Source organism: Morus notabilis, unplaced genomic scaffold (genome assembly GCF_000414095.1).
Source record: "Morus notabilis unplaced genomic scaffold, ASM41409v2 Scaffold271, whole genome shotgun sequence".
NCBI lineage: Eukaryota > Viridiplantae > Streptophyta > Magnoliopsida > Rosales > Moraceae > Morus > Morus notabilis.
The window spans coordinates 622,474-646,295 of record NW_010365721.1 but is presented as its reverse complement, the minus strand read 5'-3'; the positions used below and the strand labels follow the sequence as shown (position 1 = coordinate 646,295).

The 23,822-nt window shown below is 35.4% G+C and overlaps 3 long non-coding RNA genes across 3 annotated transcripts; 2 read left to right on the top strand and 1 right to left on the bottom strand.

Moving 5' to 3' along the window:
* The first annotated feature begins 665 nt into the window (after window positions 1–665).
* Window positions 666–2,631, top strand: LOC112093634. The gene is made up of 3 exons (XR_002903140.1): window positions 666–726; window positions 842–939; window positions 2,278–2,631. It is a non-coding gene; the product is annotated as an uncharacterized LOC112093634 (long non-coding RNA).
* A 10,036-nt stretch (window positions 2,632–12,667) lies between these two features.
* LOC21403679 lies at window positions 12,668–13,731 on the bottom strand. Its single transcript, XR_002903142.1, has 3 exons — window positions 13,531–13,731; window positions 12,969–13,142; window positions 12,668–12,872 (listed from the first exon to the last, which is right to left on the bottom strand). It is a non-coding gene; the product is annotated as an uncharacterized LOC21403679 (long non-coding RNA).
* Window positions 13,732–19,955: 6,224 nt separating this feature from the next.
* On the top strand, window positions 19,956–22,919 carry LOC21403678. The gene is made up of 8 exons (XR_002903143.1): window positions 19,956–20,295; window positions 20,449–20,587; window positions 20,740–20,770; window positions 20,858–20,897; window positions 21,604–21,903; window positions 21,976–22,111; window positions 22,587–22,676; window positions 22,764–22,919. It is a non-coding gene; the product is annotated as an uncharacterized LOC21403678 (long non-coding RNA).
* The last annotated feature ends 903 nt before the right edge of the window (window positions 22,920–23,822 follow it).

The following is a 23,822-nucleotide window of genomic DNA, read 5'->3' as shown; positions in this document are numbered from 1 at the left end:
TTCCTTTTTACCCTAATAATATTATATTGTACTTAGGTTTTCAACCATTGCATTTGTATTAGATTTCGTTTCTTCTGAAGAATGTGGATTACCGAATTTTCTTGAAGATCCAAGTTTAAACATAAATTATTGGAATGATACAACCAAAATCATAATTGTGTTCTGAAGTCCAGGTTTCTCTTGCATTCTCTACTTCTTCCCCCTTGCTTCTGGTTCTAAAAATAGATTTGGATGAATGATGGTGGGGGTATTGTCTCTACTGTTGCAAAGCGTGTGAGAAGGGGGAGATCTAAAAGGAAATGGTAAAAGCTTTGTGAGCAAATCCCAATTTTTCTTCTCCATTTCCATGAGCCTGATCGCTGCTCGCAGGTCCTGTGCCAGAAAGCCTCAATGTCGTTGTCATCGTTGGTGATGATGTTGATTCTGAGACCTCTGATAACGAGGTTCACAGATGATGAGGAAGAAGACACAACCCAAGTTCCTTAATCCCATTTTCTTATTTAAAGAGAGCACCATTTCAGAAGCGTTCTTCTTATTATATTTTCCTTTTCTCTTTTTGTTGTTTTTTTGGATTACGAGACTTAATTGTGCATATTCTGTCATCTTTACACTAATCATATTTCCTTTTTCCACCTTTTCTCTTCATTTTCATTTTTTACCTCTTTAGATCTGCGAGCTATTTGGATATGTGGAAAAGGAGGGAGCTTGATTCGAAACAGGTTTTTGGTGGGTTTTCATTCATAGCCATTGTTCTTTCTTAATGTTTATGATTAGAGATAAAACGAGGGAAATCTGAAGAACTTAGCTTTACTGATTTTTTATTTGAGTGCTTGTTGTGCAGGTTGTTATTTTTGGTGTGAAACATTGATCTGATATTCTGATTCTTTGTCAAAGTGAAAAGGATGTTGGGAGGACTCTAAAATAAGGGATCTTTGCCAGGTGAGAAATGCTATTTGCAAGCCTGGCTTTCTTGACAAATAATATCTTTTATTTTCTTGGATTGCATAAGAAAGTCTGGTGTAGCTGTTGTTATCCTGCAATCAATTGATAAGAAAAATCAATTTCGATATCAAAGGATTTTGAGGGACTTATGACCACCGTCGGAACCCGTATGCTGTGAAGATTCACTCTCAATCAGAAATACAGATAGTTGGTTTAAATTACTAAAACGTGATAACATGTAAGAAATTAACAAATCTAAAGCAAATAAGGAGATACCAACACAAGGTTTAGAGTGGTTTACTCCAAATAAGTGTTTTTCACAATCAAATTGAAATAATACAGAATACACTTCTCCTTAATCTCTCGCTTTCCTCTCTTTTTCATATCTCCTACTCTAATTCTCTCTTCTGCATGCGTCCTCGTAACCCCCTTTTCTGAGGTCTTCGCTCTCTATTTATGGTGAATTGGCCCCTGAACTGACTCCAATCGTGGGCCACCTCACTACCCACTCATATTGGGATTTTGGCTTCGAACTAGACCTTGACACATGTCATCATGCTTAGTGGAAGAGTGGGGGCTAGTGGTTCTCTCCGAGTTTCTCGGCTAGTGAGAAACTGAGATCAGTTACCCTTAGTGCTAGTTGATTCGAGTCGAGCGCTTGATATAATTGGGAGACACACAATCCATGCCTCCCAATACCTCCGGTCGACGGTCGATGATTATGGCTGGAGACTCGTGTCATGTAATCATTGGTTGACGAACCTCTCAAGTCGATAGTCGTTATGGCAACTAATTCACAATCGATCATCGTTCATATAGTTTGTCTAAGGAGTCCCATCGATTATCAATCGACTATTGGGTGCTCGTTCTTGCGAATTGGTATTCCGCCAATAGGAGTGTGTGTCATGTATGACTGGATCTTTTGCTTGTTACCAGAATTGAACCACTAAAATATGGTAGCATGCTAATTTGCGAAAGTGTATATTTAGTTACCAATCTACAACTGTTCTATCTTTCTCTACTTTTCTGCTCTTCTTTTAGTTCTTATTGGTAGCTATGCCTATCTATGAGAACAAGAGTCTCAAGCATATTTGTACTTTTCATCTTCCATTTTCTGTTGACTTTAGGAATGTCCGAATGTCTAAGCGGCAAATATGGGATTTGCTAAATTCTATAGCTCCAGAAATTCCCTCAATCAGAATTTTGTACAAAGAAAACATGTTATTGTTATTTAATTTCTTAGGCTTTTCAACTGGACTGGAAAAGAGTGTATGGCCAACCATATATGAATTATGATGGTACTTATCGGTTCGCTCTTGTGCTTTTGCTTGGCAGGTTAGTTGGGCTCTAATACTAAAGTACACTATTAGTGGTGTTGTTGTACCCGTGAAATAACTCCCAATCTGGTATAGTTGAGCTGTGTAATTGGAATTTGGTTTGCCTTGTTCTTTTTTCCTTCTCCCCAGTTTGTTCTCCTTATCTATAATATCTCTCTCCTTTCTATTGAAATTTCTTTTACTTGTTCAAAAACAAATCAGGCCTTGTTTTTGGAGGTGAGGACAACATACCTACTTTCTTGGCTCGTCACACGATTCCTGGACTTTGTATTGTGGTTGATCCATGTGCAGCACTATTAGTTGTGTAATAGTCACTGTTCTCTTGTGGTCTTTCTAGCCTATATATACTTATTGTCGTTTGTTTAACATTTTCTCTATTAACTTCTTTCCTTTCATTAGAATAAATCTTGTTTCAAATGGTTGTTACAACAGTTGACATTGGTAATCCTGCTTTTTATCAGAGCGGGTACTTATTGTTTCATTTTATTTATCTTGTCTTGTTTTTAGGTATTTTCCCTGTGGAATAAACGGGATGTTTGATGGATCTGCAATTGTCTTCTTTTCATACATTGGTTTCGATTCAGTTACTAGTACTACTAAGGAGGTACAAAATCTATATACAAATTTTTCTCCGTCACATTACATCCTGAATAACTCACTTCTATTGTGTGTGTATAACAAACTTTATTGTGATTCTCTTAAGAATTAAAGAAACAATCGTTGGCTCAATTATCTTTGCACGTTGGCGTTGCCAATTATCTTTGCATGTAAAGCATCCCCAACGAGACTTGCCTGTTGACTATATGTTGCGTTTTGTATATTTTTTCATTGTAAATTTTCAAATGACAACTCGTTTTCATGTATTAGTAAAATTAACTAATGGAATGCATGAGGGTGCACTTTTTAGAAATAGAGGATAAATGTACAAAAACGTAAGACACAAAGCCAAATCACGAGTCATGAGGATAAATGTATATTCTTTTTTCAGTGTATATTTTCAAATGTCTATTTAAGTGCACTTTTCAGGGTGCACTTTATTGTATTGTTATGGACACATGTTCTAATTTAGTTGCATTTCGTACTTTTAATAGGTTTATTATTTACTATGAGTCTTTTGGTGAACATATTAGTGTAATTTTAATTTATAATTGCTGTTAATATCGTTAGTCGTTTTGCAAATAGGAAGGAAAAGATGAAGGAAAAAAAAACTATAATGAGAAAATACAAAAAAAAAAAAAAAAAAAAAGAAGGGGTTGGTTTTTTTTTCCCCCCTTAACGTTTGGTGGGAAAGGGGGAAAAAAAAAAAAAAAAAAAAAACTTTGTTCCCTCTGAGGCCTTCTCTTGCCTTTCCAAATATTAATTCTCTCTACTAAATAATTAGAAGAAAATAATGTGAGCTCTATTATTAAATAAATTAAAAAGGACGTGATAGTCAAAATCCTAACATACAAATAAAATCTAAATAACTGCTCCTCATGTGCGTTAGGAAGTGGCTTTAAACTGGTGGTAGATTATATGAGAACGATAAGGTTTTGGGAGACTGATCTTTAGAAAGAGGTTTTGTCATTTTCTAAGATCTCGAGATGCTTGGTGTATTGTGATTGTGACTTTATGCTTTCTCAAAAAGTTACTTTTAAACTAGTTTTGTTCTAAGTTTCCTTAATTTTTTTTTTCAGTTCACAATATATATATATGTGTGTGTAAACTCCCATTTCTTTGGAAACTAAATTTCAAAAATCTTTATTTGGCTGTTGTTTGTGGGCATTCGTGATTTGCTTGATTACCCAATTTTCTCTGTAAAACGCTTTAAGGAGCTGTGTTATTTTTTTCTTGTTGGCTGTTGCTGAATTTTTTACTTACTGTTTCTGCTTTGTAAGTTTTTACATTTCAGAAGAACCAATTTTTATGCTATACTTGGCTGGCTAGAACTTTTGTGAAAGTTGGCGTATGACATGCCATTAACCTCATGATACAAACTTCTTCCTTTTGACATGGATATATATGCACACAGTAAGGACGTTGATTTTATTGCATTCCAAACATCTGAACTCGTGAGCACATTTTTCCTCCCGATTTTCATATAATAAATGGCCAATGGAAAGCTTACCATCTTATAGTTAACCACAAATATTGTTGAGTTAATCCTCGTGTATGAGTGGCAATTTAGTGTATTGGACAATATGGTAGTTGTAAGTGGATACTGCCCCCATGCTTCGAAGATCCAGAAACATTGAGTGCAGCTTCTCCAAATCACTGTGTATGCTTTTCTGCCATTGTTCATTTTGATTTTAAAAGAAAATTTTCATCATTTGCAGTCTTAGAATATTTTGCAACTTGTTAGAGGAGCTTAGTATCAAGAATGCACCAAACATGGCTCCTTTTCTCCATTTAGTTGCTAGCGATTTGGCACTCGTTGAACATGTGAGAACACGCATGCAGGTAAGCAACTAGCTTTTGGTTATTGTTCATTTTGGTTTTATGCCTAAATTATGTGAGACGTACCTATGTTTAGTTCTCATCTTTAGTTTCAGGTAGACAAATTCTTGTGTAGTTTGTTTAGGGAGGCTGCGTTATCAACACTTCAAGCTTGAGAAAAGACTCTGAAAATGGTTGGTATCTGTGGAATTTCCCTCTATAGTTCGTATATTTAGGAGTAGTTATAGGAGGAAATCCGTGGATTAGAGAATCCGGATTTCCCCTATTCAGATCCCGTAAGTTTAGGAGGATCTGGTTTTATTCCTTATTTGTAGGGATTTATTATCTTCTTAGGTTATGTAAATCGTGTATATAAGTGTGTATTATTTACCGATTAATTCAATGAGAAAATAGAGAAGATTATTCTTCCTCAAAATCTTCATGGTATCAGAGACCCGGTTTCTTTTTCTCTGAAAAAACCCTAACCGTCATTCCCAACCATCCCTCATAGCCAGGCACAACCATGGCTCCCGAAACAACCAACTCTACCTCTGAAGTCTCTTCTCATTCAAATCAGACATCCGGTCTTTCAAATTTTGGACATTCCGGAAATTCTGAAAATCTATCACCCCTGATCACTAGCCATAAACTTAATGGGCAAAACTTCCTCCAATGGTCTCAATCAGTCCGGATGTTCATCTTGTGGCAGAGGCAAAGAGGATTATCTAACAGGGGAGATTCCAATTCCGAAGAAGGATGATCCAGAATACAAAAAGTGGAAGGCTGAAAATCATCTGATTATGTCATGGCTCATCAATTCAATGAATGTTGATATTGGTGAGAATTTTCTTCTCTATGCGACTGCACAAAAAATTTGGGAAGCCGCAAGAGAGACTTACTCCAGCTCTGAAAATACATCAGAGTTATTCGCAGTTGAGTCCATCCTTCACGATCTACGGCAGGGGGATCTCACTGTGACACAATACTTCAACACACTTACCCGTCACTAGCAGCAACTAGACATGTTTGAAAGCCACGGGTGGAAGTGCCCAGAAGACAACGCCCTGTATCGGAAAATAGTGGAGCAGAAGAGGACATTTAAGTTTTTACTGGGTTTGAACAAGAACCTAGATGAAGTTAGAGGCAGAGTAATGGGAACTAAACCTCTTCCTAGCCTTCGAGAAACCTTTTCTGAAGTTCGTCGTGAGGAAAGCAGGAAAAAGGTCATGATGGGTAGTCAACATTCATCTCCTGCGTTGGAAGGATCTGCCCTTGCTGCTCGTGGGTTACGTCCTTCAAATCAGAATGATTCTCGCCAACAGAGGAAGGGAAGATTGTGGTGCGATCACTGTGCTAAAACTGGTCACACCAAGGACACGTATTGGAAGATACACACGGCAAACCTGCTGATTGGAAGCCATCAAGATTAGGTTCTGACAGAGACAGCTGTGCAAATTCAGCCACTGCAGCCGAGGATAAGCCAGTCACTACCGAGTCAAGCCCCTTCACCAAGGAACAACTTGAAGTGCTCCAAAAGCTACTAAGCAGTACTCTCTCACAGCACACCGCTCCTGCCCCATCCGCAAGCATGCACGCACAGGCAGGTAATTCACAATTTGCCCTCTCCGTGTGTGCTAACAATTCAAGACATTGGATTATTGACTCAAGGGCATTAGACCATATGACGAGCGATAGGTCTCTCTTCCATGAATATCAACCAAGTAATACCAATCTCACAATACGCATTGCCAATGGTTCTCTGTCTAAGGTGGCAGGGATTGGATCTGTTCGACTCACCCGAAATCCTTCTCAAATCCGTGCTCCATGTCCCTAAACTCGATTGCAACTTAATGTCCATCAGTAAGTTCACTCGTGATCACCATTGTGTTACTAAATTTCTCCCAAATGTGTGTTTTTCAGGAATTGGGTTCGAGGAAGAGGATTGACAGTGCTGAGATGTGCTCGGGACTTTATCTCTTCAAGACACCCAACTTGGAGAAGCTTTAGTTGGGGGCAGAAACCTTCCTAAGAGTCAGTCAATTAGTATTTTCAGTCCAAAGTATGTCTTTAATTCTAGTGTCAATAACGATAGTGAAGTCATGTTATGGCACTATCAGTTAGGTCATCCAAACTTTATGTATCTTGAAAAGTTATTCCCTCGTTTATTCATCAATAAAAATCCAAATTTTTTTACCTGTAAGATCTGTCAACTTGCAAAACACACTCGTTCTATCTATCCAAATGTGCCTTATTGTCCATCAAAACCATTCGCATTGATTCACAGTGATATATGGGGACCTGCTCGAATAAAAAATATTAATGGGGCACGGTGGTTTGTGACGTTTGTGGATGATCATACACGACTCACTTGGGTTTTTCTTATAAAAGAAAAGTCAGAAGTTGATAGAATATTTCAAGCATTCAACTCCATGGTCCAAACACAATTCAGTACCAAAATCCAAATTCTTAAGTCTGACAATGCTCGAGAATATTTCTATTCAGCTCTAGGCGACTATTTGTTGGAAGTAGCCCGATCCCTCATGTTTTCTACTGGTGTTCCATAGTATCTTTGGGGGAAAGCCATTCTTACCTTTGCATATCTCATCAATAGGATGCCATCTCGTGTTCTAAAATTTGGTACACCATGTCAAGCCCTTATTGACATATTCCCTCATACTCGTGTCCTTTCCTTTGACCTTCCCTTCAAAATCTTTGGGTGTTCTGCCTTCGTCCACATATACCCTCAAAACAGGAGTAAACTTGACCCGAAATCCATAAAATGTGTCCTCATTGGTTATTCCACAAACAAGAAAGGTTATAAGTGTTTTTGTCCCAACACAAGAAAAGTCTATGACACAATGGACGTGACATTCTTTGAAAAAATTCCTTATTTCTCCAAAACTGAAATTCAGGGGGAGAATAAATAAAAAGAACTTCAACTTTGGAGTTGGGATTCCTTGCTAGAACAGCCTGAAATCGGCCCAACTATACAGCCACAAAATGCAGAGTCTAGTCCTATGTCCAGTCAAGTCCGTGTACCATCAAATCAGCCAGAAACATCTCCATTCAGTCCAGGCCAACCATCGGCTAATCCTCCCAGTCCCTCCTTGAGCCCCGTCCAATAACTAAAGAACTCCAGGTATACACCAGGAGGAAAAAACAACCTCACGGGGAGATTGAGAACTTGGCACATCTCATACCTGTCCAGGAATCTGAACCGGATCCAATGACTGTAGAAACTAGTACAGGAGGTTGAAATGAGCCGGAACAAAAAGGGTTACATGAGACTCAGACTATAGATGATTTGGAACTACCTATTGCCTTAAGGAAAGGTAATCGAACCTGCACTCAACATCCAATCAAGAATTTTATATCATATGCAGGTCTCTCTCCATCCTATAGAGCCTTTATTTCAAGGGTGGATAATGTACAAATTCCAGCAAACATTCAAGAGGCCCTGAGTCACCCAGGTTGGAAACAGGCTGTCCAAGAGGAGATTATGGCCTTGGAAAGGAATGGAACATGGACCATCACTGAACTCCCGGCAGGAAAGAAAAAGGTGGGTTGTAAATGGGTCTTTACGGTGAAGCACAAGGCAGATGGAAGCATTGAAAGGCTCAAGGCTCGGTTAGTAGCAAGAGGCTTTACCCAATCCTATGGTGTTGATTACCAGGAGACCTTTGCTCCTGTTGCAAAGCTTAACACCATTCGAATACTCTTTTCATTAGCAGCGAATTTAGACTAGCAACTTCATCAACTTGATATAAAGAACGCCTTCCTTAACAGAGATCTCGAAGAGGAAGTCTACATGGAAGTCCCCTTGGGTCTACAAATAAGCAACAGCAACAATAAGGTGTGCAGGTTATTGAAGTCTCTGTATGGACTTAAACAATCTCCATGAGCATGGTTTGGTAGATTCTCACAGTCGGTAAAAGAACATGGCTATATTCAGTGTCAAACTGATCACACACTCTTTATAAAGCGCTCTCCCAAGAATAAATTAGCCATTCTCATTGTGTACGTTAATGACATCATCCTAACCGGAGATTATGAGGAAGAGTTATTGAAGATTAAACGATCCTTGGCTAAAGAATTTGAAGTAAAAGACCTTGGTCCTCTACGGTACTTTCTAGGCATGGAAGTGGCTCGATCAAAGAAGGGAATAGTTGTCTCTCAGCGCAAATACACCTTGGATTTACTCAAAGAGACTGGTATGCTAGGATGTAAACCTGCAAGCACCCCATGGACTCTACAAAGAAGTTAGGGCGTGAAGAGGAAGGAACTCCAGTAGACAAAGGAAGATATCAACGTCTAGTGGGGAAGCTCATTTACCTCTCCCATACTAGGCCTGACATTAGCTTTGCAGTGAGTATGGTAAGTCAGTTTATGAACCATCCAATGGAGGAACACATGGAGGCTGTGTACAGAATTCTCAGGTATCTGAAGATGATCCCTGAAAAAGGGTTATTGTTTAAGAAAAATGGTTGCAAAGATTTAGTTCTATACTTTGATGCAAACTGGGCAGGAAGCCAGATAGATAGGAGGTCAACCACAGGGTATTGCTTTCTAGTCTGGGGAAACCTTGTAATATGGAGAAGTAAGAAACAGACTGTGGTTTCCAGAAGCAGTGCAGAGGCTGAACTAAGAGCATTAGTAGTAACAATCTGTGAAGGAGTATGGATCAGGAGAGTTATGACCGAGTTGGGGTTGGAGTTTGAGAAGTCGGTGACACTGAAGTGCGATAATCAGGCTACTATTAGTATCGCAAAGGATCCAGTTCATCACGATAGAACGAAACATGTGGAGATATATCGGCATTTCATAGCAGAGAAGATTGAAAACTCAGAAGTGCAGTTGGTCTACACTTCTACCCGGGAGCAACTTGCAGACATCTTGACAAAGGCACTCCCAGGACCGAACTTTGAGGAACTGTGCAACAAGTTAGGCATGTACAATATGTACAACTTGAGGGGGAGTGGAATTTCCCTCTAAAGTTCGTATATTTAGGAGTAGTTATAGGAGAAAATCCATGGATTAGAGAATCCAGATTTCCCCTATTCAGATTTCCCCTATTTGTAGGGATTTATTATCTTCTTAGGTTATGTAAATCGTGTATATAAGTGTGTATTGTTTACCGATTAATTCAATGAGAAAATAGAGAAGATTATTCTTCCTCAAAATCTTCAGTTTCTATTGCGTGCTGCTTGTTTTGTGTGTGTTTTTCTTTGTCTTTTTCACATTTTACTTTCATTTATAGCATATTGCACTTAAATCATGGTCCTAGTCTATTTCAAGGTGAGAAGTGGGATCTGAGAAACTGAGTAGAGAAAGGGAAACTTGAAGGGCAACAACAAGAAAGTTTGGAGTTAATTAAAGGGAGACATCCTGATATTATGTAAATGTACGCTTACCGGTACATTGAGGGTATGACTCGTGTATGCGTAGATTCGTTATTCATAGATAGTGAAATCCATAGCTCTTACAAAGAATCAATGATATCCTCTTATGCATTATCTGTGGATTGAAAAATACGAGCGCTCGGCCATTAGATTATTCTGTGTTATCTAATGGTTTACTATTTGTAATGGTACGAATAGTGATTTTCCGATGGTGTGATAATAGAACATAAGATAAATGTAATCGGGAAGGTAAAACGGAACTTGACCTCAAGTCGATTATGGATATCCTATGGGGATGACACACTAATATATTGAGTCATGGACGAGAGTTATTCAGAACTTTGTAAATACGCTATATAAATCGAGAGTGCAGCTCTAGACTTTTAGTGGAGTAGCGCTAGAGTTTTATATTCATGAGACATACTTGTTGGTTTACAAGTAACGTTGTGATTATAGGAGCTTGATTTATATATGTCCACCGGGTCCCTTTGTTAACTCACATAATTTCCTGTAACGATACAGTGTATTTCTTACATATTAGTAACTTGTGTTATTTCCGTAAAAGAAGTTCAAAGTTAATATGAGATTGCTTAATTCATGAGTGATTTATCGGGTGAATTAATTGATAAATTAATTCTAAATAAATTGGTTGAATTATTATTTTAAGAGTTTTTTAATATGGGAAGACTATTATATGACTATTTTGATTAGGCAACTTCTCTATTGCATTACTTGAATCAAAATTGAGGCTCTATGCAAGTTTTCCGTGTTGAAAAACTAGGAAAACAAGTTTAGCTAATTCAGACAGGTCGACCGGTCGGGTAGACCGGTTCATGAAGACAGGTCGACCGATGAGTTATAACGTCTCTGTCACCGATCGACCGGTTGTAACGTGTAACGCGTGTTGACGTGACGAAACCGACTCTGTAAGCGAGATAAACTTTAAAAAACCTAATTGTTACGGAAATATAACTTCCTAAACACTATAAATAGCCTATTAAGTCACATTATTCATTAGATCACTTAAGAGACTTTTTAGAAGCTATTGACAAAAGATTCCTGAGAGGAAAAATTGTTTAATTCTCAAGAACGATTTTTCTTTTGACTATCTTGTGATTGGAAGGAGTTCAAGAATACCAAGAGGAGATTGAACGACGTGTGTCCACCCGCACTCCGATCGTGGAAACGAGAATAGCAAAGAATACTAGTTGGTTGAGGCTCTTCCGGTTGATGTTTGGAACGCTTTAATCTGTCAGACGTGCAGTTTCCTAAATCTCAAAAGGTATGATTTAGATTTTTAATATTTATGTTATATTGCATCATGAACATGTTCTTGATTGGCTTTGGCATTGATTTAAATTTTTTAAAATTCCGTTGCACACTCGATGCCGTATTTTCCAACATTAGCTATTAGGCGTGCCTTGTATCTTTCTAGAGATCCATCTGATCTGTATTTTGTTGTGAACACCATTTGCAGCCAACTGTCTTCTTTTCCTTTGGCAACTCTATTACTTCCCATGTCCCATTTTTTTCAAGAACCTTCATTTCCTCAAGAATAGCCTCTTTCCATTCAGGCACCTTTAAAGCATCCTGCACATTCTTTGGAATCTCCACACTAGACAATTGTGAGGTAAATGCGGAAAACATTGGTGACAGATAGGATACAAAATTGGACATGGGACACTACCCAACTTCTGACACCTTTACATTTAGCAATTGGAAGATCAAGTTAAGATATGTTAGGTTCGGAATGAATAGGCTCAGGATTAGGTAAACTTATGCGGTGGGTACTATATGAGGATTACCTGGAACTTCGATGGAGTTATGAACGATCTGAGGTGTAGACTCTTGACAGTGTTGAGAAGTTTCAATCTCATTTCCTTGATTCACTCAGTAACGTATTTATTAAAAAACTTGTGCTTTTTGTTACGGGTTGAACAATATCAAAAAATTCTGAATCTTCATTTATTCCCTCCCCCCCCTGAAGATGAGTACCAAAAAACGGTTGACTCAAAAAAAGTGACATCCATCGTAACAAACACTTTTTTGGAACTTGAGTCATAACACTTGTACCCTTTTTGAGTCGGAGCATAGCCTACAAATACACACTTCTTAGCTCGAGGATCTAACTTTTCACGGTTCTGGTCATGTATATGAATAAATGCACTACACCCAAATACTTTTTAAGGGTAAATCGGTTGTCAACTTAGAAGTGGGTAAAGGAGTCCAAAAATTCAAGATTTTGTTAGGCATGCGATTTATAAGGTATGTTGCGGTTAAAAGAACTTCTCCCCAAAGATACTTAGGAACATTATTAGTAAACAACAACGCCCTATTGACTTCTAAGAGGTGTTTATTTTTCCGTTCAACTATCCCATTTTGTTGGAGTGTGTCCGGATATGAGCTTTGATGTACTATGCCTTTTCCCAAAAGAAAAAAAAAATCCCTAAGACTTCATTAAAGCACAGCAATAATGAGTTTTGGTCGAAAGAGAGTAGCAGTTTTCTCAAGCATGTCATAATCAACAAGGCATGTTTCAAATTTTAACCCAAAAAAAAAAGTTAGAATCCACCACTAAACTAATACAACAATCATTCTACTCTTTTAGAAAATAAAACAAGGCGATTGACATATATCTCATAAAGTATAACAAACAAGCACCTGTAGATTCGTCAAGCCGGTAAGGCATGGCCTCAAAAGAAATTGATGTACCCAAAACTCGTCTTTTAGGCGTCATGAATCCATGTGACAAGTGTCCTCCATGGGGCAAGTCCAAACCCTAAGTGACATGCACAAATTATAATATCATACATTCATTTCAAAGACGAACAAATGGTAACAAGAAAACTAAACCAACGTTAGAACAACAACTCACCATTATTCGGTCATGGGGGTTAAGAATTGCAGTGTAAACCTCAAAATTAGATGGAGAACCGGACAAGGGCTGAACATTAACACCCCATTCTTTGTATCCAAGTGAAAAACATCCAAGGCCCTCTTTTAGCACAGAATCTCAAGCTCATCAATGTATTCATTGACTCCATAGTACCTGACATGTATGACATTCATATAATTATCACCTCAAACTAATAGCACCCGCCTAAAAAAAGTAACAAGTCTAATTTACAACCTCAATTGGCTAACAAAATTAGTACGCCTAGCATTATTCATACTAAAGCAGACTTCTGCAACAGTTTACATAATCTTCAGTAGGGACCGATTTTATACTGTAACATGTAGAAATAAGGATTATAACATGATTTTTATTCATTGGAACAACAATTAAATAAATTCCTTGTGCCTTTACAAAGTCATGTTACCCGTCTACTTCTATATGTTACACATATGATCGATCGTTGGTGAAATCTTAATAAGCCTCTTTCCATATATAAACATATTATATACACATTTGTTTGGGCATCAGAAGCGGATTTTACCTCTTACCAGGCAAGCCTTCAGAATACTTGTTAGTGAGGCAGGAGCCAACAGTCTCCATAACGCACGATAAGTAAAGTTCTTGGAAGCAATAAGCTCAAGGCTTCTGAACTGACGCTCCTTCTCCTTATCAACAATCGCATGCACCTCAAGATCAGCCTCACTTAATCCTCACTTAATCCATAGTCCATAAATCCTATTAAAACACAACACAATCCTAAATAACGAATGACTAAATTAGAAGAGTTGTCTAACCAAAAAAAAAAAAAAAAAAATATATATATATATATATATAACAATACCATTAACGGAGACAAAGGGGGGCGGTCGTCCGGTGACCAGAGTGGCTTCAACATGAGAGGCTTTGATGGGTTTGGAAGAGGCGGTTTTGATTTGGAAGTTGTGAGGAAAAGGCGTTGTCTTGTTGTTCCAAAAGAGCTGTTGGAGTGTGCCCGTCACTGCAGCATAAGCTCCACTGCAAGCTTGCATATTGGCGGCAACGGAGTGAGGAGAGACTGAGAGAGAGACAACGGCGCGTGGGTTAAGGGGAAATTGAGGGAGAAATAAGAACGTGTAACGAAGGAAGCACGAGAGAGAGAGAGAAAGTGTGAACTAGAGAGGGGATTAGGTTTTTATTTTTTTAAGAATAGAAGCTGTTATTGTAAACAATAAGCATTTGATACAATAACAGTTTCTATAGGAGGAGATTTCTCCAACCAAAAAAGCTCATCATTTGTAAGAGCATAAGTAGCCAAAAAATGGGCTGGTTTATTAGCTTCCCAAAACACTTAGCATAACTTAGCCCCTGGGAAAAGATAATAGGCTAGATGCATTTGACAATATTACTCTAAATTCATTACAAAAAGAAAAAAATCTTCACAGTTTGGATGATCGTCAATGCATCAAACTCCACAAATTGGAGATTTAGACAAACAGAATCCAAGTATCTTTGAAGATAATGAAGCCATCACAAAATATGAGGACAAAAATAATTTTGAATTGAGTATAAGAATAAGCATATTCTTGAAAGAAATTGAAAAATGAAAGTTCCAATATTAAAGCTTTCCTTTGCTTAAAAATTATCCATACCCGCTCATGGTCATCACTTAAAAGGTTATTGCATCAACTTAAGAAATATTTTCAAATAACTATTGAAACTCCCATAAAGAGACTTATAAAACTCTCATAAAGACATAATAATCTTGTTAAAAGAGACTAATCCCCATACAAATTTTGAAAAGGCCTTTACACCCTTAAAAAAAAAAAAAAAACTAAACTAAACTAAACCAAAAAGAAATGAAACTCAAAAATAAAAGCTATATATGTATGAGTAACAATACAATATAGGATTAATTACAAAAATCCCTTCTAAACTATGACTCGTGTAACACTTTACCCCCCGAACTTTAAAAAGGAACATCAGTTCCCCTGAGGATTGAAACGCTAACAAAATAGCCCCTTCTGTTAAGTTTTTCAACAGAAATTCACTAATTTAAGGATATTTTGGTAATTCTCTCTTTTTGGATTTTAAAACCTATTTAAATTTTGTATTTTGAAGAAAATTCAAATAAAACCCAACTAAAACACAACCTTTTTTTTTTTTTTTTTTAAAGAAAAGAAATTAATGCTAATAAAGAGAAATGGATATTAGAATATCGAAGGACAAAAATGAATACCTAGCAAATTCCTAATCTGATTTCAAAAAACAAAGAACAAGAAAAAGGTTTAAAATCAAAGAAATGTTTTTAGCAAAGCACTCAATCTGATCTCCGAAACAAAGAACAAATCCCAAAAGCAACCACGATCTTCTATTCAGCAAAGCATCCAAAACAAAATGCAAAAAGAATGTCGAAGAAGCTAACCCACGTGATCCAGTAGGAGAATGGAAGCTAATCCGCATTAGAGTAGGGGAACAAACTAGAAAGAAGTGGAAAAGATTTGAGCCCTATGGGAAGGGAACGAATGGGAATGAGGGAGTTTTCAGGAGAAATTCGTTTTTTTTTTTTTAATTTTGTCATATTAAAAGTAAAAATAGGGAATTATCTGACTACGAGAGTAGAAGTGTAACTGCGCACTCAATTCTCATTAAGAATAACTAAATAAGTGACACGTGGCAAATTCTGTCACTTAATATAACAGAAGGGGTAAAATTGTTAACGGAATGAAGCTCAAGAGAACAGATGTTACTTTTTAAAATTCGGGGGGCAAAGTGTTACACGAGTCATAGTTCAGGGGGAATTTTTGTAATTAATCCTATATATAATTATAAAACATGAATAACTCTATATGACTAAGCATTTGAAAATAAGAACAAATTTTAAAAAATTTAAATTAAATAATAATCATGATAACCGCAAAACATAATTCTTTTTAAATAGCTTTCTACAAAATACAATTGTTGTAAGAAACCTTATGAAGCTATCAATAATGACAAGTATACTGGAAAAATTGTTATTGGTAGAGGAAAGTGAGGGTATTCTTAAAAGAGAACAATGAGAAATATCAAAACTTATAATAGATATGGTATCCAAGAGGAAACATATATAGTTATGTAAAAACTAAAAAGAAGAAGATTCTGAAAAGAACATAAAACAAAGAAAGAAAGATAAACAAAAAACTCACGGGAAAATTATAACAACAATGCTCTGTGATTACAAAAAACAACAAAACCGATTCTTGAAAAGGTTGATATTACACTGTACAATACCAATTTATAATCCCAATGTCAAAAAACATCAATAATGACTAGCAAAATGCATAACATTCGAAGAGAAAGACACTATATAAAAACAAGAGAATAAAAAACAAACATTGGTAAATACGTTTAACACCAGGATAATCATTAAGTGAAAGAGAATATGTTTAGAAAGCACATTTCTGCACGAATTCTACTTCAAAGACAAAAACCCACTAGGGAAATCAGACGTATAACTGCACATATACAAATTTCGATTCAAAGGCCAAGAAAAAACGAAAATGGACATTAAAATACTAGTATAATCACTCATAAGGGCAGAAAAAGAGAATTAAAAATCACACAGTTCTGGAAAAGGATCAATTGAAAAGGCCAGAAATATATTCATAAGCAAAGAAACAAACAAACGAAGCACATACCAGAAAAATGACGAATAAGATAATGATAATATTAGAGACACAGAAGTTACAATCATATGTAGGAGTATAAAGTTGCTTACAAGTTGACAATGGGACCAGATATAAACCTGAAAATGAAAGTGTGTGTGTATATTCTGGGTGTGCAAGTATTCTTTTTTTTTTTTTTTTTGGATTTCAAAGCATGCGATAATAAGTCCCAACTTTTTTCCTTTTTTGTGCAAGAAAACTGTAGGAAATGAAATGGAGATTCATCAAATTGAAACGAAAAACGAAACACAAGCGAGACGGGATTTAAGAGAGGGTAAAACAATTGTGAATTAGGATTCAAATGTCAGAAAATCCCCAGGCTCAATTAAACCCCAAACAGAAGAATCGTAATAAAATTGCTATACCTGTTAGAGTTACTTGGTTATGATGAAACTCAATTGCAGAGTCGGCGAGAGAGAGAGAGAGAGAGAGGAAACACAGCGCCAGAGTAAGGGAGGAGATAGGACTAGGTTTTGCTAGTTAGAAGGGGTTTTTGCCGCCAATTGAAGAGGTTTTTTTTTTTTTTTTTAGTAGATAAAAGTACCTATTAAGTACTACCCAATAGATACAAATACAACAATCAATAGTGGAAGGTATTCATGCATTCAAATGTCTCTCTCTGTCCAAAAAGCAAATAAGTATAAATCATGTATAGCAAAAACAACACATGAAAGATTTATCAAACTGTCTAAAGGAAAAAAAAAAATAATAATAATTATAAGACACTATAATTTTTATGTGAGAATGAAAAGTCAAGTATAAAACAAGCCTGAAAAATAAAAATAATAATAATAATAATAGTTAAGACATATCTTAAATTAGTGGCATTATTAAAGAAAATAAATAGAAAAATATACTCATCTTGAAATCATAGTCAAATTTCCAGCTCATGTATTTGAAGGACTGCAATATTCAATTAAGGTTGATTTTTTATTTTAGTAAAAGAGAATAAGGAAGGAAAGCCTTCGGTCTCGTTCACTTTGCGGATTCGAGTTTTCAATTCGAGTTGAGATGTGATATTTTGTGAGAGTTTTTCACTGTAGCAAAAAAAGTTAAATGTGACATTTTTTTAGAGCTTTTTACTATAGAAACTTAAAACTGAAAACTCGAATCGGTGAAATGAACGAGGCCTTCATTACCGACCTCTATTTAATACATAGGAAAGTAAACTCTTTTAGGGAATCAAAGACACTTAAAAACAATAACAAAAATAAGACTAGTTGTAACAAGGAATAAGAGCCGTTATTGACTTCTAAATAAAAATAATTGATGAAATGTAGTTATATAGGGGGAAATTTTTGAAAATGTTTCAAAATGAAACGGAGGGAAAATTTTAATAACTTTATCCAAAACTAAGAGCACGTTTGATATGAGGGTTCTAGAACTCAGAACCATGATTCTGGTTTAAATCAGTGTTTGTTTATAAAAAGTCAAAAGTAGTTTTGATTTGACTCACCCAGAATCAATGTTTGGTTATGATGGTTTTGATTCAAGGTTTGAACCCTGATGTGATGTTTTAAACCAGAATCACCCATGATTCTAAAACCACCTCCCCCTTGATTTTGGGTGGTTCAAACTCATGATTCTGGTTTTGGTTTCATAACCATGATTTGGACCCAAAATAATGAATCATGATTCTAGTTTTAAAATTAAAACTAGAATCACTCTGGTTTGAACCCCCATACCAAACAAAGCTTAACTATCCATATTAGTAGAAATCTGCAAACATGATAGTAGTAATAAGATTTAACGTTAAAAAGATATTAAAAAAATATATATATATATATATATATATATTTTCAAAGGATTACACTAGAATAGTATAAGCCATTTGAGTGAGCCTAAAGCTTAATGAATTCTCAGTTAATTAGGTGTCTCAGTTATCACCTAATTAGATGGCTAAATTAGAGAGGAGTCTCAGTTATCACTTAACTAGATGGCTAAAGACCAATTTGGTAATGCTGTAGATTTTAAAAGAATTGCTTGTAACTGTGCTGAAGCAAAAAGTAGCTATTCTGTAAAGTAACAGAGTGTTTGGTAAACTATAATTTTTAAAGTGTTGTTAGTTCTAAAAGTAGTATCATGATGTTTGACAAACTATAAGATTGATTTTATTATGTATGTTTAATTACCAAAATAGACATAGGCTTAGTTTGATAGAGTTGTAGATTTTGGAAAAATTACTTTTAGCTGTGCTGAAGGAAGAAGCAGCTGTTATAAAAAGCAACTGAATGTTTGGTAAACTATAATTATAGTAGCTGTGCTGGTTACAAAATCAGTATAATAGCGTTTGGTAAATTATAAGGTTGAATTGTTGTGGATAGTTAAAAATTACAACTATATTATATTATACTATAATATAATATGTATAAAAATAGTTTATTACTATAGATCTAGTGATGCTATACAATCATACAAATAGATTACCCATAAATATGACAAACAGAAATTACGACTACAGAATTAAAAGTATGTTGCTATAATAAGTTTTGGTGATTTCTAACATATACACCACTTAGTAACACTACTGTTGGCAAGAAATTAATGGTAATTAATTAATGCTAGACTCTAATATAGGCCAAAAGGCAAACACAAAAAGGAAAAAGTCTTCTTCAGTTACCAATTTCAGACCTTGCCTATAATTATATTATCATATTATAATAAATATAATTATATCAATATAATATAATGTAATAATATTATTGTAATATTATTAATATAATAAGTTTAATTATATCAATACAATATAATATATAATATGTTATAAAATAATAATTACAATATCATATTATAATTATAATATCATATTATTAAAATAATTATAATATATATGATAAAATGATAATATTAGAGTTATTAATATAATTATGATATTATTTGTTACAATATTACTATTATATTATATTATATTATATTACGAGTGTGAATTTTAGATTGAGAAGATTGTAAATTTTAAATTTTATTAGAGGTATTATGAGTATTATGAAAGTTTCATTAATTGATTCCCGCACAAACTAAAAGCTAAAGTTGTCTGTAGGCTGCTTCTGATTTTGGCTAAATTCTTGAAAAATTCTTCAAAAAGTACTTTTAAATAGATTTACTAAATACTAAAATCAGCTTTTGCCACTACAACAGAATGGACTTTTGATAACTTTTAGTTATAGCGTTTTTGAAAAACCGCTATTAAAACTTATTTTGTTTGAATTTTATAGCGTTTCATAAAAGTTATTTTGAGTGTATATATATATATTAAAAAATCATGAAATATGTTGGCGGTAATGTTTTATATATATATATATATATTAGAATTTAATTTGGTGAAAATGGCTTCCCCCGTAAATCCAAATTCCCGCTTCTGCTTCCCCCCGAAAATTGAAACAAATTTCAATCCCTGTTTGGTTTTCTCCTGTAGCTTCCCGAGAAGCCATTTTCCCAAAGTTTCCCCAGTCACTCGAAGAAAACCCACCCAGCCAGCCAAAAAAAAAAAAAGAAGCTACCGCGCCCAAAAATCCTTCCATCCCATTGTGCATCACTCGATCCTTCTCTTCGTCCGTTCTTCTCTGCAGATCGATTCGTTTGGGTTTTTATAGAAGATGCCAGTTTGGGTTTTTATAGAAGATACGAAGGTATGCCTTGATTTTTTGGGCTTCTTTCTCCTTAAATCGTTCGTTCTTCTCTATGTGCAGATCGGTGCTTTTGGTTAGATTTTTGTTTTCTATGAAATTCCGTAGTTGAAGAAAAAAACCCACAATCTCTAGGTCATAAAATTTTTGTTGCAGATCGGTGCGTTTGGTGCCTCGAGTACTCCATCCTTCAACTTTACGTCCTCGCCTGCTTTTGGCAAATCAACTTCTGCCTTTGGCAGCAGCCCTTTTGGCACTTCTACTTCTCCTTTTGGAGCTCAGAGTTCTGGGTTTGGTGAGTCTTTTTCGATTTCCATAACTGGTTACATTAATTTTGTGGCCTGATTCTCGGATTCACTAATTTTAAAGGCGATAATAAGTTTTATAATAATTTTTGTCTGTGTATGAATATTGTTTGCATGAATTGTTGTTGCATTCTCTTACAAGTGTGACGCGATGCAGGAGCCTAGTCAACCAGGTGAGTTAAGTGTACTATATTTTTGTTCGATTGTACAGTCTTAACATTTTGATTTTGCTGACTTGTATATTTTTCTTCCTTTGGTAGCCAATACGACTGGGGGTGCAGTGGGCTTGTCTGGGAATTTGTACGTATACATTACATTTATTTATGGTCTTGTTGTCCAGTAAATTACATTTTTGTTGGCATTTTTAACAACCAAGTTTTGTTTCTGGCTCTTTCGGCCCTTGGTTCTTCAAAGAAACTGAAAAAGTTAGAATGACATAAATTGCAGACACTAGATATAGTTCTTGGAACACTTTTACCTGTCTCCATTTGAAAGTTTATGTGGATTACTTCTGGTATTGTTATCGCCATTGGTTAGGTTAGTAATGACTAATGATCTTAATATCAACCTCAACTTTAAGCGGAAACACACTCCAACAATATTGATTCTATTATATATGTAGCTCCTTCTAGTTTGGTACCTTCGGTTTGAACATATATGCTTCTGTAGTTGATTGAGTGTTTGGTGTTTCCTGCTATTATTGACAAGTGTTTATCAAATTTCTGGGTATGGTTATTAGAAACAAATGATGTGTTTATCATATATGCTTCTGTAATTGATTGAGTGTTTGGAGGCTAATGGAGGATTGATTAGTGGTCACTGGTTCCTTCTTTTGCTTTGTTCTTGTCTTTTGTGTGCTCTCTCTCTTTTTTTTTTTTTTTTTTTTTGTTTCTTGGTTTTTTTGTTTTTTTGTTTTTTTTCTTAAAAAAAAACTAATGTTGTTCTCTTTTGTTAATCTTCGGAAGTGCTTAGCTAATATCCAATTGAATTCTGTTTATTGTTGCAGAAGATTTACGTGAAGATGGTCTTGTTCAGGAGAAAGTCAATCTTGTCAAAGTGAACTAGAAATCTAATGAAGTACATGATGACCATACTATTCAGAAGGGGGATTCTTATATGACCTAAGTGGGCACAGAGCTGGCGGGGCTGCTATTGTGTATGAGCATGGTGCAGACATTGAGGCTCTAATGCCGAAGCTCCGGCGCTCTGACTACTACACAGAGCCACAGATCCAAGAACTGGCTGCCAAGGAAAGAGCAGAACCAGGGTTCTGCCGCCACGTCAAGAAAAAACCCACAATCTCTAGGTCATAAAATTTTTGTTTTTGACAGATTTGTAAATGACAGAATAGTTTGTGACAAGTTTTTGCTTTTGACAGATTTGCAGCGGAAAACCAACATCGGTGATATCCAGAAAGCACCAAGGTCTGTTATGTTTCTTTGGGGGGTTCTTGCACTCTTTTGGACAGATTTGTAGCGGAAAACCAACATCGGTGATATCCAGAAAGCACCAAGGTCTGTTATATTTCTTTGGGGGGTTCTTGCACTCTTTTGGTTCTGTAAGTTTATTTGGCCGTTTGGCACTTCTTCTACATGATGATTGTTTTCACTCTTTTGTTTCTGTAAGAGAGAGTATATTGGACTTCTGAAATACTTAATTTTAGAACAAGGACAACGTGCTCTAGACTACTCCTAAAACAAAAGTAGGAATGAAACTATAGATCAAACTACTTGTAAAGTTAAAAAAAGATGATAAAAAAAATGTTCATTATTCAAATCCAATATGGCAAAAATAGCATGATGCAGAGAAAGATAGGAATCAAAAGCCATCAATAACAAAGAGGTTGAAATTATTTACTGCAAAATCATGGGCTTGAAGTCTCATGATTGCCATGTACTCATGCAACAGTTACTACCAGTAGTCTTGAGAGGGTTGTTGCCAAAAAGCTCCTAGAAATGCGCTACTTAGTTTGTGTCTTTTCTTTAATAGGCTATGTCAGCGTGTCATCGATGGAGAGAAGATGCTGGAACTTGAAGAAGTCCAGCTTTTGTAAGGGAGAAAACAAGTCTAGTTTTTCAGGTATAAATAACTTAAAAACCTATTGGAATCACTCGTTTATGTACTCCATGTTTATGCATATGGTGCTTTCTTTAATTTTTTTACTAGGAAAGGAGTCAAAAGTATCAAAACATGAGGAAGAAACTACTTCCACATACAACCAGCCGCAAAGGATATGCTCGCCTAATTGAAGACATGGTACATTTATACTCTTCGGGTTTAAATGTAGGCAATGAAGACTCATGCTTTTTCCAACTATCTACATACCAATACATGTAAGATACTCTCTGTCTTACAAGTTTGATATTAAATTTTTGTCTAGTGCATCATTGAAGCCATGTTTCCTCTAACTCACCACAAAATATGTGGATGTGGCTACGTAGTTGTGAATGATGTAACTAGTCCTTGCTTTATTTATAGGTTAAATGGTGGAAGTTTTAGTTGAGTTTGATTATTGTTTTGATAGTGGATCACTTTTTTACAGGTTAACCGGTGGAGATGACTTTTTTGTTGAAGCATTTTGTCAAGATGGAAGGATTTACTTCACCATTTCACTTAGTTAGATGTTTTGGATACTTTAATATCTCCAGCTATTCCTTTGTTTTCTTTACTTGTTTTGAATGTTAAGGTTTTGGACATTGTATGAATTATGTTATAGATGTAATTTTATTGCCAACTTGGTAGATACTGATAACAATTGATAAGTTGAATGTTTTTATGTTTTAATTTGAATGTTCCTATTTAGATACAAGATGTTGCTCGGAATTACTATATATTTGAATGAATTCAAAAGGATATCAATAATAATTTTAAAAAGCTACAAGAGTATGAGCATGACAAGGAAAAAAAGCTATTAATTTATATCGTAGTCATGCTAAATAACTGTAAGAGGTTGAAAATAACTTGTCTTAAACACTATAATACCTCAATTTTATAGCGCTTTTAATAACTCTCTTAGAACGTTATATTTTTTTAGGACTTTTAATAGCGTTCGATGTCTTAGCGCTGTATAAAATGTTATTGTTAGTGACTAATAGTGTTTTTGGTCAGCTACTGATATTGATATTTGTTATAGTGTGCTACAAGCAGAAGCTAATTTTAGGAGAGAAAAGCAATACCAAATTAAGCCATAGTAGGAGAATGTTAATATAATGTATGTATATATTT